This window comes from Arachis hypogaea, chromosome 20, assembly GCF_003086295.3.
Source record: "Arachis hypogaea cultivar Tifrunner chromosome 20, arahy.Tifrunner.gnm2.J5K5, whole genome shotgun sequence".
Classification (NCBI taxonomy): domain Eukaryota; kingdom Viridiplantae; phylum Streptophyta; class Magnoliopsida; order Fabales; family Fabaceae; genus Arachis; species Arachis hypogaea.
Window position 1 is genome coordinate 99,976,980 of NC_092055.1, and position 13,529 is coordinate 99,990,508.

Sequence of the window (13,529 nt, forward strand, 5' to 3'; positions counted from 1 at the left end):
ACCTCTTAATTGAGTATGGAGAGTCTATGCCATTTGAGCTATTACTCATTGGCAATTTGGAAAGATAGGAAACTCGAACCCGCAACCTCTTAATTGAGTATGGGGAGTCTATGCCATTTGAGTTATTATTCATTGGCTTAAAATTTGGAAAGATAGGAGATCGAACCCGCTACCTCTTAATTGAGTATGGGGAGTCTATGCCATTTGAGCTATGATCATTAGTGTTAGAGCACTCTTTATCATTTCTTATGTACTATGTGGAACCCCCTACCATTTATTACTTATTTGAATTAATATAGTACTAGTAACTTATAAGGGGTTATTATTCTTGTGTTTAAAGGATGTTAATGGTGCAATTATTGATTCAACGTTTTTGTTATTTGTGTTTTCAGTGTTATCTCAGCATCTAGCCTTTTGATACCGCCAAGGTTAAAGTTTTTCTGAACACCCTAAAATTAAGCTCTGTTAATATGGTATCATACCATGGTTAATGTTGGTGTGATTACTTCTGTTATTTAGTTCAGAAGTTCTTCTGACTTTTTACAGTTCGCAGTTTACTTGATTTATGGTCTTTCTGACTTGCTTGGCATTGGATTATGGTGGAGACTTGTGCATTTTGATTGATATCTATAATATTGTTCTTGTGGCTAGTTTGATGCTGCAAAGTTAAAGAAGCTTAGAGCAAACTTCAAGCCGAATGGTGGTACTGTGACTGCTGGCCATGCTTCTAGCATAAGGTCCGTCTCTAAAATCTAGAGTGCATTCTTTATTCTTATGTGAATTCATGGGAATGGTTCCATGCATCATTACAAGAAATTCGATTAGTTTTAATCATACCATTCTAGAAAACTGTGATATAACAATCACAAGGTTGTGAAGTGCATGCCCTTTTATTGATAATGAACTGGTTTATGGATTTGACTAGTGATGGAGCTGCTGCGATAGTGCTAGTGAGTGAAGAGAAAGCACGTGAGCTCAGATTGCATGTAATAGCAAAGATAAGAGGATTCGCGGATGCGGCTCAGGTCTTGTAACTGATTATTCTAAACTGTTTTGATCTTGACAAATATGATCATGTAGAGCTGAATCAAAATGATTCTTACAGGAACCTGAATTATTTACAACTGCTCCTGCCCTTGCAATACCAAAAGCTATATCAAATGCTGGTCTAGAGGCTTCTCAAATTGATTATTATGAAATAAATGAAGCTTTTTCTGTAAGGAATACAGCACCCTTTACTCATTCATTCTTATTTTCTTTATCTTTTGTTCTTCTAATTTCTTCTATACAGGTTGTGTCTCTTGCAAATCAGAAGCTTCTTCGTCTTAGTCCTATGAGTTTTCATGTGACTAAACTAGTTCTTTGCACATTAATCTGACATTTTCTTTTGGCTAACATGGCTGCTTCTCCAATTTGATTCCTTCATTCTGCCCCATTACATGACTAAATATTGTATATAATTCATGCATTTCTTATTAAATGCAGGACAAACTTAATGTACATGGTGGAGCTGTATCATTAGGCCATCCACTGGGTTGCAGCGGGGCTCGAATCCTAGTTACATTAATAGGGGTAAATTGCAATCTTGGTTACTCTAAGCATCTTATTCCTTTCACATGTATATGAACCAACTTGGGTTCGGCTGTTTTAGGTATTGAGACAGAAGAATGGGAGATATGGCGTTGCTGGCATCTGCAATGGCGGAGGCGAAGCATCTGCACTTGTCCTTGAGCTCATGTAAGCACTTTTTTACCTTGCCAAATAACATTACTCATTGAAAACCTTAGTTGAATCAAGTATTCATCTTGCTATTCTTTTTTTCTATGTATATCTGTTAGGACTCGTATGCCATTCAAAGCTTTGAGAGAGGAATAGCTGCTCAAAATGCTGGTCATTTTTCTTGGGAGATAGTTCTGGTGTGATTTCTAACTGCACTGAACTGTTGATAGGTTTAACTGATATCACTGACTAGTGTTTCAGCATGTCTTAATGTTCTAAAATCTCACTAATTTTGTTTTGTTATCAGATACTTGGTTTAGCATGTCTTGATGTTCTGACTAGTGATCCCTTGATGATTTTACATACTTGTGTTAATGATATATGGTTATTATTGTAGCAGAGGCAGCTATTCTGTTGAACCAGGATCTTGTCTTTGGCACCACACCAATAAAAGACTTGGTCAGGCAAATGGAGTACACATTTTGGCATTTTGGTCTAAACATGTTGGGACAAAGTCCACTTTGTTTTCTAAATATATAATGTAGATTTACTTTTAAATTCTTTTTTTTTTTTGTAGTATTTGTGTTGTTTAAATTTGTATTATGTTTTATTACTTTTTAAGAAAAATTTGTGTATAAATATTTTGAATTTAATGAAATATTTCATTTTATATTAATTAATTTTAGTATATTTATATTACGTACAATAATAATAATTTTTGGTAAAAATAATTTGAAATTTTTAAAAAATGATAGGTTGTCATTTCTAAAAGAGTGAACATAATTAAAGTTTTAATATTTTAGTGGCAATAGTAATGGCAACTAAAAATGAATAACATTACAATTTTAGAATTATTTTTAATGGCCATATAAATTGCCGGTAAAATGGGTTTTGGCGGAAATAGTAATGGCCACTAAAAACTGAATAACATTGCAATCTTAGAATACTTTTTTGTGGCCATATAAATTGCCAAAAAAATAGCCGCTAAAAATTATATACTTTTTGCGGCCATTAAAAAGGTCTTTACTAGCAAATGTTATAATTGCCGCTAAAACCTTTTAGCGGTAAAGCATAAGACGGCTAATGTCTAATTGCCGATAAATGTATTAGTGGCTATTTTTATTGCCGCTAAAAGTAAAATAAATGGCCGCTAAAAGTGATTATTTTTGTAGTGATAATGATATAACTATGAGCCTGTAAAGAAAAAATAACAAAATGACGTTCGTTATCACGCACGAAGCATTAAAGATAGGAAGCATTGATATATAGAAACAAAAGATATATAAGAACTAGTCTCGACCTGCGAAAAAAAGGCCAGCTAGAATATTACAAAACCAAAAGTGTACAAAGTACATCCTAGCTATTTCTCCAAAATAAAACCTCTAAAAGGAAATATACAATACAGTATTCAAAAGCTTAGGAAAGTATTACATAGAACGAGGTAAACTCCAAAAATAAAGTCTTACTTGCTTTGCCAAAAGGAATCCTGCACACTCAATGAAGTGCATCACGTTCTGTGTCTGAAAAACAAAAAATCTACGACAGGTAACAACCCAAAGGTTTCCATTAGGATAATAGTTCCAACTACAGACTATATAAAGAGACATGAACGCGCTAGGAAATTCTAATCTCCAAACTCACAGAAGTTCAAGACTAGGGTTCTCTCTAATCCCAACAGGGTTAATATAATAAATTCTCAGCTATATCAGTGATCTCTAATCTTAGTTCTTCCCAATACATCTCAGCATCTTTATATCCAATATCACAGTTGATCAGTCATCATTACTCTCAATATCATAATTGTTTAATTCAATAATTTAGTATCCAATTCAGTTCAGTAGCAGCAAACATAATTAATTAGCAATACAAGACAAACACAAATAGGAAACAAATATAGCAAGTAATACAATTAGTAATTAACAGAATATTCAAATATGCAAACCAAATACAATATGTACACTCAAATAATTTTCAAATAGATGTACATGACGTATGAATATCCTACTGAGCATGAGCTCACTTGTTGGTTAAATTACCAGAATCCAATACAACATATTCGGTAGCTAACCCAGACATTATCTGTTAGTTGTGCATACCCTGGAGGAACATAAACAAAGGAGAGTGTCTTTTCACCTTCTCTTGGAGGAATTACAAAGGAGTGTGCCTGTCTACATTCAAAGGAGTATGCCTTTTTACCTTGCAACCAGAGAAAGATGTGGGGGAACAATATGAAGGAGAGTGTCTTTCCACCTTCCCCACATCCATACCATAACAAGAGAGGGAATCATTCATCCTCACCTTGTCTAACCGCTCTTGAATATAGTGCCTGTCACACTCTTGAGATATAGTGCCCACCACACTTCACAATCAGAAATTGAATCGAAGAAAATCCTCAACATTCTATTCATTTACCCGATGTAACAAGAGAGGGAATCCTCAACCCTACTTGTCCACCGCAACAAGAGAGGAAATCCTTCATCCTCAACTTGCCTATTCGTGAGTGGGATCAAATCATTGTTCTCATTGTGGGCGGGACAAGATCAGCATTCCCACAACATCACACTGCAACCACGAACAAGCGGGATGGAACCACCGTCCTTACCCGGTGCAAGTGTCAAATCAATATGCAAGCGGGACAAAACTCACAATCTTGCCACGCAAGCGGGACAAATCCCCGAACTTGTTAATTAATAATCATTATCAATCTCAAACATGCAAGCAGGATAAGGCCACTTTCCTTGCAAAATTGGTCATTTAGACTACAATCAGTCATGATCATTTACTTAAGTTAGTTTCATAAATTATTGTATTTTTCAACCCATATAGTAATTTATGCACCATGCTCACAGTAATTTATGCACCATCCTCACCGTGGGTGGGACAAAATCACCATCCCCACGTAGTAATTTACACACTGAGCAAGTGGGATGATACCACCGTCCTTGTCAGGCAAATAATCTATTTCACACTTAAAACCAATTCACAATTTTATCCAGTTTCGGAAGATACGACCTAACATAACCCCATCTATTCATTAACTAATCAACCTCATTATTCCATAAGCGAGATAAAACCACCATCCTCACCGCAGGAGGGACAAACCTCCATCCCCGTAATATTTCATCCGGTTAACTAAATGTTTATTCGGGAATTAATCTGTTTGTTTTATTATATCCCTCTCCATTATATTCAAAGCTTATTAATTAGTTATTCAACTTCATGCTAGGATAAACAGGGATTATAAACATGTTGGAAAGGTTAAATAGTTCAAAAACAGCATTTTGGCCAAAAGTGGGTAGTTGTGCGTACACGCAACTCGTGTGTACGCGCGGAACTTAGTTCAGAAAATTGGGGATTTTCAAGTCATGTGTACGCAGGACTCTGGATTCATGCATGCATATGAGTGAAACCTCTATCTACTCCAAATTCTGCAAAATCTGTAATTTTTAGTTTCAAACTCCAATTTTCAAATGTTCATAATTTTTGCTACAAAATTTATTTATCTTCCGTTCTTAGACGGTTTTAAAGCTCTCATCACCAAGTTCAATTCAAGATAAGTTTCATTTAAATCTGAACTCCGAGCGCTAAATTATGCCCCCGTTGAAGTTAGTTAAATTTTACTTTTTTACCTAAATTTTTTGCATAACTCAATTTTTACCATTTCTCAACTCTTCATTTTAAACCAATACCAAATGCTTATGTAACACTCAACTCAAATCATATCTTATTTAGTTCGCTCTACATCTCATCCGATCAATAGATTCTCACCCAAGTCATCATTTAATTTTTTCGTTAAACAACTTACACAATTTCACCAAACTCAACTAACACACCATAACAAAAAACTAATTCACACTCCATTCACAACCTCTATTTCCAAAAGTCAAATCATTTAGGTTCAAAGCTCAAACCAATAATTCTCATCCTCATAGACTCCAAAATCAACCATCAATCACTCCTCACAATTTAATTTCATATTTTAAAGTAAAACAATTCAATTTTACACTTCATTTGCAATAATTCAATCTCAATAAACATATCACAACATAGTCAATTTTGCCAAGCTTATCAAGGCTTATCCAATTATGGCCTCTGATCCAAAAATCTATCTAACACAGGCGTAACTCACCCAATCACGACCTCCGGCCCAATTTTCATATCAATCACCATAATAGGCAATCAAACGCAACATTCATCAAAATCAAACACACACACACACACAGAGCTTATCAAAACTCCGATTCTCAAAATCATAAGCACATTACATCATTCAACACAATCGTTCACATTAAACATATATCATTAACCACATCCACCATTCAACACTATACTAGGACATTTAACCTAGATTTTCACATAACCTTACATAAAGTCTACCCGAAACCAAAACCCGTACCTTATTAACGGTGGTTTTCCAACTCATGGATTTTCTCTCCGGATGGATCCAAGCCTCAATTTTCCAACTCCACCAAGAACTTCACAATCAACCCAAGCATCCAACTCACACCAAATCAAACCCTTGACTCTTCTTCCTCTGCCAATCCAAGCTAGGCATTCAAGCAACTCTAATAAATCCAAATCCACCAAATTCTCCACCTAGGGTTCATATAAAATAGAAGCTTGAAGAAGAAAAAAGTCACCTTACCTTATCCCACTCGAAATTTGGATGAAATCCAACTATAATCCATGCTAAAGCTTTCCTATTGCATCAAAATCACAAAATTTCAACATTAAACCCTCCAAAAATGCAAAATTAAGAAAGAAATAGAAAATTGACTAAAGATTTCAAAATTTCTTACCACAGTAGTTAAGTAGAAACAAAGAGAAAGTCGAGACAAATGCGTAGTTCCAAACGGATTGTTGATCGGAGCTACGGTTTATGAGATATGTGGATTTAAAGTGATGAATGAATAGTGAATTAGAGGGTCTCTCTCTCTCTCTCTCTCTCTCTCTCTCTCTCTCTCTCTCTCTCTCTCTCTCTCTCTCTCTCTCTCTGAATGGGAGAAGTATTGTATTTTGAGTGAAAAATGGGGTATTTAATCATGGGTTTGGGCCTAATGTGGGCCCGTTTGTAATTTTAGCCCATTGGCCCTACTTAAGGTCAAACCTTTAAGATAAGTGTTTCGGTTTTTGTTCTAAATATTTTTCTTGTCATTTTTACAATTTTAATTTTTTCACACGCTGTACTGGACAGATTTAAGCCGGTATGGTTAATTTTAATGCCGATGCACATTTTTTCGCAATTAATTATATTTTCGCGCTCAAATTAATCCTCTAAGTTAAATCTTCACTGATAATTTTTTAGACTATAAATTTTAAATTTCTAACCCCTTTTTGTTCATAATTAATTTATTAATTTATTAATTATCTATTATTTATTATTTTTTCGAATCTTACATTAAGGAATCATTCCAAGGGACCAAACACCCCATACCGATTCAGTAATGTGCTGTAGTAAAATAGGACAATTAAACCCCTGAAAAAATATTTTAGAAAATACTTAAACTCCTAACTAATTTAAACATAGACACATAAACCCATAATGAACTATGAAGTAGGATAAGAATCCCTAAATTTTAACAAATTGTTATATTTGCTGCACTAGTTGCTAGCCTTGGTTGGTGGCAGCCTTAGTATCTTGCTCCTTCTTCTCTTCCCTTTTCTCTGCAAAGTCTTGATATGAGCGCAGTAAAAGCTACTTCATCAAGTTGAATCCCTTTCAATCATTTTCTTCTTGATCTCCAATACAAATTTTATATCCCCATATTTGCAATATGCATCTATTATTGTTATGAACGTGATCTTGTCAGATTTTAAACCTCTCTCACTCATCTCATTCACAAATTTCCTAGCTTCCTTCAAATCGCAGATCTTGCAAAGCTCATTAACCAGTGCATTGTACGTGATCAAATCTGGCCTAATGCCTTGATTAATCATTACCTAAAAATTCTTTCATGCCAAATTAATTTTTCATATTTACATTGTCTGTCAATGAAAATGGTGAAAGTAACATAATTTGACACCAACCATTTCTTGCATATGTCATCAAACAAAATCTTTACAACAGAAGAAGAAGAAGAAGCAAGGAACTAAAACTACTACCAACCAAGGCCAACAACCAGTGTAGTAGCAGGTGCAGTAGCAGGTACAATGACTTGTTAAAATTTAGGGATACTTGTCCTCCTTCATAGTTCATTATAGGTTTATGTGTCTATGTTTAAATTAGTTAGGAATTTAAATATCTAAGTTTAAAAATTTTTTCAGGAGTTTAATTGTCCTATTTTTTCATCATATTGCTAACACGGCAGGGATATTTTGTCCTTTAAAATGATTTTTGGACACGTCATCAGCTAACGTAACACGTCGGCAAAATTCGTTAGCTCTAAACAAAAATATTAACGGAGAGGGTAGAATATCTGACGGAGTTAATCATTAGGGACCGAAATGTCATTTTTCCAATCAATGAGGGATGAAATGAGAGTTAGCAAAATAGTTAGGAGCCGGGGAGGGTTTTACTCAATAATTAACAAAATCTAAATCTAAATTAAATTCAATAGGTATAAAATCAACAAAACTTTTTCAATCTCATCCCAAATGAATAAATATATAGTTTCAATTTTTAATAAAAAATAAAAAATTAAAATGATGACAAAATACACATAACACCATCATCTTGGGATAGAAGAAGGCTATGAAGATGATAATGGAAAACAAGGAAGAGACTTGCAGCGACAACAATTTGTTGGGCAAGAGGAGATGACAGTGACGCGATGACAGAAGGAAGACGAAGTAGATGCGTATAGTATAGATTTGCCTTTGCGCTTAGTAATGACGGCAAGTTAAAAGAAGGAGGAGACAACGATGACGCGGTGACAGGAGAAAGACGAAACAGATGCGTACAGTCCAGATGTGCGAAAACAACACAAAAGAGAGGGTGAGGCAGAGGAGACATTTTTTTTGGAGATAAACGGTGTCGCTTGAGAGAGGATAGAAGGTAACGCCATTAAAGCTCAAAACTAACAACAATACAGGCCAGAAAAGACTACTCTGTGAGAGAGAAAAACAAAAACGTCTAGAGTTTTAAATAAAATTGATAAAAATAGAATTATAATAGTATAAATTTGTACAAAATTTAGTATCTTAAATAAAAAATTTGTGTCTCAATATTTTAAGAAGACACAAAATATATTTATTTTACGAGTGTTTACGTGGAACTATGTCTTTATAAATAATTAATTTTTTTTTTTTTTTGGTTTCTAAAATTGCCTTCCTCCAAAAAGTCCACCATCAAGGGATCCATGTCGGAACACATAAGCAAATCTTTCTTCTCTTAGTCAAGACCGAGTGGCTATTGATTGTATATCTTTCTCTCAAACACACAACCACATCTTTCTCTCTGCCTTAGCAATTAGCTCTCGATCAGTCGATCTGATTTTCTTCACGCATGGTATGGCCCAAGGGAAGCACAAGCTGCAGCAGCATTCGCATGCAGTTCGGTCAGACACATGACAGCTTTGGAGCATCTCGCTGGGTGCGAGAAAGTGTCAGCAGTTGGCTGAGTGTGAGAAGCTGCAGGCGGCACATCCACCATCAAACACTTCTATAGTTCTATTCCCTATATACGAATATCCATTTCAAATTAAATTATGTCTGCATGGTTCTATAATATTTTTAATTCATTTGAAAAAAGATTAATTTCCACTTGACAAGCGGTGCCAATACAATTCTAAATTTTATGGTTAAGAAAGAATAAATTGACATTATTGTCAAACAATAATAATAAGGTAATGACTAAGCACATAAATATTTCATGTAAATATGATGACTTATTAGATGGTTTAGTTGTTTAGTATTAGATATGTTTTATTGTAATCGTTATAAAATATTTTCATACAAGTAATTGATTATTAGGCTTAAAAAATTCAAAGCGATATATGTACATGATGAACGATAAAAAAAAAAAAATTAGTGACATTCAACCGACCAAATCCAATATAAAAGAATTTCTAATATATCAAAACAGTCAATAATGATAAATTTAATAAAAAACAAAAATTCTTGCCGTCCTGTTGATGGACAAAACACCATTTCCGAAGCTGAACGTCATCTGCAGGAATGTCCAATTTTTATTTTATTTTTCCTAAAGAAAATTCTGTTATATTAGTATGATATAACATCTTTCTTTAGAGACAATATACAAGTAAATTAAATTGTTGACCAACAAAAACAAACAATAAGTGAACGGAAACTATTGTAGATTTCGTACATAGTACTGATGCAACATGGATGGATGCAATTTGGAGGCTTTTCAAACCACTTGATGAGTGCTTCCTACGCCACCGTTAAGTATTAACCTCAAATATAAAACAGACTAATCAACATTATTAAGACTAAATTAAGCATTCAATTACGAACAAAATGTATTAATTAAAATTTTTTATATAATTAATTTAACTGTCAAAAATAAAAATATTTTTATTTTTTTTTTAATTCATATACATAGTTTTAATTTAACAATTTCGTTATATATCTACTCTTTTCTTTCTAAAATAATCTCCTTTATCACATATGCATATATGCATAAGATCATAATAAATTTTTGTTATTCCAAAAATTTATACTTAATTTTACTCGTTAAAAGAATAATATACTTATTATTTTAATTAATTATAAGATAAAATATATTTTTTGTGTCTAACATTTTTTAAAATTTTTTAAATTATTCCTAACGTTTAATTTGATTAAATTTTATCCTTAACATTTTAGTAAATTCCAATTTTATCCCTGCTGGCAATATTTTAAACAGCCAATAATTAGTTATATTCTCTCCCAATTTTACCCTTAACCAAAATACTAATTTTAACCCCAATTCACTCGAGAATTCTAATTTAACCCCAAACCTCTTCAATTTCACCCTCCATCATCTCAGCCTTCTCTTTTCTCACCATCATCACCTCCCTTCTACCATCATTGGCGGCGCCACAACAACAGCTGGGTTACCACAACAACTATCGGCCTGCATCCTCGCCATGTGGCGACTCCAACGCAGCCGGCAATTAGCCCTGCCTCGATCTTGCCTGAGAGAGGCATGGTGGTGGCGCTTCCGGAAACAGGGGAAGGGACAGACCACTTCTGTTTGAGAAGGTCATAAAGTAAAGTCCCATACGAGTACTAGAGTAGAGTGTCTGGCTGAGGACGATGGCGAAGATACCAGAAAAGAAAGCAGTGAGGCCTTCTTGCTGGACGAGATTGACACCGACGATAACAAGCCCGACACGAAGAGGTCGGGTGATTTGCGGAGGTGGTGAGACGTGGATGGATCAGGATCCAGTTTGGAAGGTGAGTACGGGTCGAAGGGAAGGTACAGAGGTTGGATTTGACTCGCCTTGGAGCTGCATGTGGACCTTGATGAGGTCGAGTGGGTGGGTTGAACAGCCTGCAACGTTTGAAGCTATATCTTCTTCTACAAAACCCTTAACTCCCATGATATTGTGGTTGTGCGAAATCGATGAATTAGGGTTAGTGTATATTAGAATGAAAAGAATGGATTAGAGAGTAACTGAGATTATTGGAACCAATTGGAGTTGGAGATATCACTAGAGACCATAAGATGGAAATAGAGGCCATTGGCTATTGAACTTAGTGGCCCCTTGGTCGGTTGGTCTAGAACTGGAAGCTGAGGTAGGATGGAGTGGGAGTAGCACGATGAGGTTGGTGTCTAGTTGAGTAAGCGGTCGGGTGACATCTTTGCAGCGCCGGAATCCTTGCAGTTGTTGTGGCGCCACCAATATGATGGTAGAGGGGAGGTAATGATGGTGAGAGAAGAGAAGGATGAGATGATGGAGGATGAGATTAAAAGGGTTTGGGGTTAAATTAAAATTTTTGAGTGAATTGGAGTTAAAATTTAGATTTTGGTTAAGGATAGAATTGGAAGAAAATAATTGATTAATTATTGATTGTTTAAAAAATTTGCAGGATAAAATTAAAATTTATTGAAATGTTAAAAATAAGATTGAATCAAATTAAATATTAAAAATAATTTTAAAAAATTTTAAAAATATTAAAAATAAAAAATATGTTTTATTCTTAATTTTATATATTATTATATTTTACACACACTGAAAAATGAAAAGGGTGAAGTAACCTACTAGTATCGACATTGAGATGATGGTTGAAGAATGAAGATGACCCGTCGCAATAAAAAAGTGAATTATTTTTTTTTTTTGAGAAATGCTATTTGTACACTAAAATTAGCTATTAAAATTAGCTACCAATGTTTTTTTTTTTGAATTAAAAAGTGCTCAACACAACAAGGTGGAGCAAACAGAGATAAGAAACATAAGACAACTTAAATAAAAGCCATCAACCCCTCGTCATTTTCAATGTTGCCATCAACAACCAAAAGGAGTACCACCAAGCCACTCGTCGGATAGCGAAAAGGACCTATTGATGATTTCCACCACTTCTGAGCCATGATTATTGAAGACACGATCATTTCTTTCCAGCCAAATTGCCCAGATTACAGCAAAGAATCCAATCAACCACCTCTTTCTCTCAACCTTTCTATGTGAAGCATGCGCCCAGCTCTCAAAATGTTGCTTCAGTGTTTCTGGTACGGCCCAGGACCTTCCAAGGGCGAATAGCCATGCACACCACACCTGCCAAGTGAGCTCACAGCCAAGAAACAGATGGATAGCTGACTCAACAGTCTTGCAACATAAAGGACACATATTATTGAGCTGGCCAATAACCCCTAGCCTAGGAAGCCTTTCTTTAGTATTCACCCTCCCAATCAAGACAAACCAAGAGAACAGTTCAACCCTTTGCGGGACGAAGCCCCTCCAAATAACACTAGTGAAGCTATAGCTAGTTATTTTCTCTGGGAGGACTGCTTCCTACAACCCCTTCACAAAGGAGTTAGTTGAGAAAATACCAGTTCTGTCAAATTTCCAAACCACCTTATCCTCTCTCTCCGTTGTTAGCTTAACCGAGTGTAGTATCTCGTGGAGGTGATTCAAAAGTTTCAGCTCCCACTAAAACACCTGTCTCCTCTACTGGAAGCTCCATATTCACTCCAACCCATCCCAAAACCTGCAGTCCCCTATAACAGAACCTTTAAGATTCGAGACCGAGAAAAGTCTTGGAAAAAAATCTTTCAAGACCCCATCAGGGAGCCAGACGTGCTCCCAGAACCAGGTTGTTCTGCCGTTCCCAACCTCCATTGATAGGCCTCTGATCATCGTCTCTCTAACTTGTGGCTCTCTTATTTGAAGCTGATAGATATCCTTCCAAGGACCCCCTCTTTTGGGAACAGGTTGCCCATGCAGCATCTCAGAAGGATTCATGCTATTACAAGAACAAACCACTTTCTTCCAAAGGGGGCACTCCTCTTTCGAAAACCGCCACCACCACTTAAACAGAAGAGCAGTATTCCGAAGCACTGCATCTCCTACTCCCAAACCACCCACCTTTTTAAGCGCCATTACTCCCTCCCACCTCACTAGTGGCATCCCCATCCTCCCATCCTCTTTACTCCACAAGAATCGACGTTGTAAGGAAATCAATTTCTCTGCTACTGCCTTTGGCATCTTGTACAAGCTCAGATAGTATATAGGCAAGCTATTAAGGACAGATTTTATGAGCACCAGCTTACCCGCCTTATTGAGTGTCTTTGCTTTTCACAGGCTCAGTTTGTCTTCCACCTTATTAATCACTGGTTGCCACGTTTTCACAAGCCTCGGATTCGCTCCCAATGAGATGCCCAAGTACCGAACAGGGAGGGCTGCCTCCTTACAATCCAGCAAGCAACA

At 35.6% G+C, this 13,529-nt stretch overlaps 1 long non-coding RNA gene across 1 annotated transcript; it reads left to right on the top strand.

The window, feature by feature from the left end:
- Positions 1 to 1,406: 1,406 nt before the first annotated feature.
- LOC140182613 (uncharacterized) lies at positions 1,407 to 2,399 on the top strand. The gene is made up of 4 exons (XR_011878561.1): positions 1,407 to 1,572; positions 1,652 to 1,737; positions 1,839 to 1,916; positions 2,117 to 2,399. It is a non-coding gene; the product is annotated as an uncharacterized lncRNA (long non-coding RNA).
- Positions 2,400 to 13,529: the final 11,130 nt, after the last annotated feature.